We start from the raw sequence: 3,921 nt of genomic DNA, 5'->3' as shown, positions 1-3,921 counted from the left end.
AGTGGGAGGTTCACACAAATGTCTTGACCAGAATATTCCTATTAATACATTCTTTGCCAATAAAGTCATGCTTTCCTTAGTCTTATCCCACTAGGTGACCTTCCTCCTAGTTTCCTCGGGTCTTTTAGATAATTTGGCATTTTGGGGACTTTGACAGAAATCAGCCTGGGTGGGGTATGCCAAATCATTCATATTTCAATTTTAAGGAGGAAGGACACCTTTTATCTGAAACCCACTTAGGAGACATTCCTTTATGACTAGAATATATCATAGGAAAATTCCTTTTCAAGACCACAAACAAATTCTACAGATCAGCTTGTGGGGTTCCTAACGTTCTCCATCTATTTCCTATATGATGCAAGCATGCACTAGATGCAATATGACCGATAAGGCTTCTTTGATAGGATCTATATATGCAAGGTATGTGATCTTTTTGATATACCTGTGGGTACGAGATCAAGAGGATGACTTCCTTGCCTATTACTCGTGATTACACACGAGGTTAAGCAACTGGCCATGGGGTGGTGGAATTGTGAGTGATTGTGTGTAAAAATGTAATATGAGAATATCATTATCCGATCTCAAAATGTCATAAAGTGCACGGACCTCCCTGAGGGTGCTGGCATAATTATGAATATCCTCACCATTTAACAATACCCCACACCTTTGTACAGGGAGCGGCTACCATTTGCTCTCAGAGTACTCTCTATGACATGCGTTGACCTCCCCAGGGGTGCGGGCATGACAGGGAGTCCCTCGCCAAATGATTTCACTTCGAGCACGATACATGATGCGGTTAGCAAGTACAAATACAAACATATTTTCAAACAGATGTGAAAAATGTTCTTGTATTTAATGGTAGCATCTAGTATCGGAAGCTTGAAATTTATCCCCAGTGGAGTCACCACCATGAGGGTAGCGGCCAGAAGAGATGTGCGTATGCGTTCCTCCCTTTGTGGGGGAGGAAAGAAGGGCTTGCATCCATTCCATCCTCTCTCCTCTCTTTCTCTTTCATAAGGGAGGGGTGTATTGTGTTTGCTTACCCTCCAGGCCCCGCACCATCATATTGCCTCTCGGAGATACGTGGAGGCCTATTTTGTAAGAGTGTAAAGTTCATCTTTCGAGACGAGGATTTGAAGATGATCCAATACTGTGATCGGGATCATACAAAAGGGTTTAGAGTCGCCACCTAGGATTATGGGCCTAGGACCCAGGGGTAGACCCAATTCCTAAGAAAGGGCCCAAAAGTTGGTCTGGTCCAGAGATTTAGGGTAAGTGTCAGGTCGTAGAATTGGGAAGGTGTTAGGAACCAAATCTACCCGGTTCAACCGGTCTTCCTACTAGATGCTTAGGAACGAATATTTTCCATAATTATTCTTATTCCGTATGCAAGGCTAAGTTATCACACATATGTACATTGATTGAATTTAAATAACTATATACACCAAAATAAGGTTTACATAAAATCTATATTGTGCTAATTCTGTTGAGAAATTATACCTGAGCTTGACCCCTATTTTGGATCAAGAGGGGTGGAACCCCTGTTTGATGCTAGTATGAACTTCCTTGTGGATTCTCCCAACTTAGGGGAAGATGGTCTTGACCTCCAACTTCCTTTCTCGAGAGATGCTGACTATAATAATATTCGGGCAGAGTTCCGGCTAGGAACGGTTACTTTCGATTTTGAATTCAGACAGAGATTCGGTTAGGGAAAGCTATTTTTGGGCTTAGGCTGAGGTGGTATTCTAGCAAAGCTTCCACTAGGGATGAGCTACTTTTGGGTTTAGCTGAGGTGGCACTCAGATAGAGCTTCTGCTGTGGATAGGCTATGGGAGGGCTAGGCTAAGGTGGCAATCGGACAGAGCTTCCGCTGGGGATAGGCTATTAGAGGGCTAGGCTGAGGTGGCACTCGGATAGAGCTTCCATTGGGGATAGGCTATGGGAGGGCTTGGAGGAAACTTTTCCTAAAAATATCACTCAAAGAAAGCAACGGATTAAAGAGTCCCGGTGGCCTGAACACTTCGGATCTAATGAAGATCTCTCCAAAGACATGGAAAACCTCAAGGGGGGAAAGGGAAGGAGAGAGGGCAGAGCTTCTCTTCCTAGGATGCTCACTTAGAGGCTTGGATGTTGAGGTATTGTGTTGTGAAAAACTAAAGGGAGGGGGGTATTTATAGAATTCTTGAACCAATGGGGAGAGAAAGGGAACTCTCTTGGCCAATGGTAGGAAAAAGTGGTTCTTTTAAGCCAATGGGAAGAAAAAATGAAAATTTGGGCCAATGGGGTGGGAGATAGTTTTTTGGACTAATAGGAAAAGTGAGTTTTTTTTTTTGCCAATAAGGTGAGAATATTCCTTTTTGGGCCAATGGGAGGTTGCGATGTAGGCTATGCTAGCGGCACAATGTAAAATGTGCAAGCAGGTGAAGAGAAAATCTCTTCACATATAGGGTTAGTGGGACTCAAATCCCGGCCATTGACAGCGGCACACAAGGCTGGGCAGGGTTGGACCGGGCATGCATGGGTGCATGCGGGAGATCGGTAGTGGGGGTACACTAACTAGCAGGGTGCACACGGGCTGGCCTGCGACTGCGTGTGGGAGTGGATAGGGGTTGATGCCCCTAGTCTACTTAATGCCATAAGTGGGAGGTTCACACAAATGGCTTGACCAGAATATTCCTATTAATACATTCTTTTCCAATAAAGTCATGCTTTCCTTAATCTTATCCCACTAGGTGACCTTCCTCCTAGTTTCCTCGGGTCTTTTAGATAATTTGGCATTTCAGGGACTTTGACAGAAATCAGCCTGGGTCGCATATGCCAAATCATCCATATTTCAATTTTAAGGAGGAAGGACACCTTTTATCCGAAACCCACTTAGGAGACATTCCTTTAGGACTAGCATATATCATAGGAAAATTCCTTTTCAAGACCGCAAACAAATTCTACAGATCAGCTTGTGGCGTTCCGAGCGTTCTCCATCTATTTCCCACATGATGCAAGCATGCACTGGATGCAATAGGACCGATATGGCTTCCTTGACAGGATCTATATAAGCAAGGTACGTGATCTTTTTGATATACCCGTGGGCATGAGATCAAGGGGGTGACTTCTTTATCCATTACTCGTGACTACACACGAGGTTAAGTAACTGGCCACGGGGTGGTGGAACCGTTAGTGATTGTGTGCAAAAATGTAATACGAGAATAACATTATCCAATCTCAAAATGTCATAAAGTGCACGGACCTCCCTAAGGGTGTTGGCATAATTATGAATTTCCTCACCGTTTAACAATACCCCACACCTTTGTACCAGAAGCGGCTACCATTTGCTCTCAGAGTACTCTTTACGACATGCACTAACCTCCCCGGGGGTGCGGGCATGACAGGGAGTCCATCGCCAAATGATTTCACTTCGAGCACGATGCATGATGTGGTTAGCGAGTACAAATACAAACATGTTTTCAAACAGATGTGGTGGAAAATGTTCTTGCATTTAATGATAGCATCTAGTATCGGAAGCTTGACATTTATCCCCAGTGGAGTCACCATTGTGAGGGTAGCGGCCAGAAGAGATGTGCATATGCGTTCCTCCCTTTGTGGGGGGAGGAAAGAAGGGCTTGCATCCCTTCCATCCTCTCTCCTTTCTTTCTCTTTCATAAGGGAGGGGTGTGTCGTGTTTGCTTACCCTTTGGGCCCCGCCCATCGTATTGCCTCTCGGAGATACGTGAAGTGTAAAGTTCATCTTTCGAGACGGAGATTTGAAGATAGTCCAATACGGGGATCGGGATCATGTAAAAGATTTAGAGTCGCCACCTAGGATTATGGGCCTAGGACCCAGGGTGGGCCCAATTCCTAAGAAGAGGGCCCAAAAGTTGGTCTGGTCCAAAGATTTCTGGTAAGTGTCAGGTTGTAGAATTGGGA

The sequence above is a fragment of the Macadamia integrifolia genome, unplaced genomic scaffold (genome assembly GCF_013358625.1).
Source record: "Macadamia integrifolia cultivar HAES 741 unplaced genomic scaffold, SCU_Mint_v3 scaffold1250, whole genome shotgun sequence".
NCBI lineage: Eukaryota > Viridiplantae > Streptophyta > Magnoliopsida > Proteales > Proteaceae > Macadamia > Macadamia integrifolia.
This window is presented reverse-complemented; position numbering follows the sequence as displayed.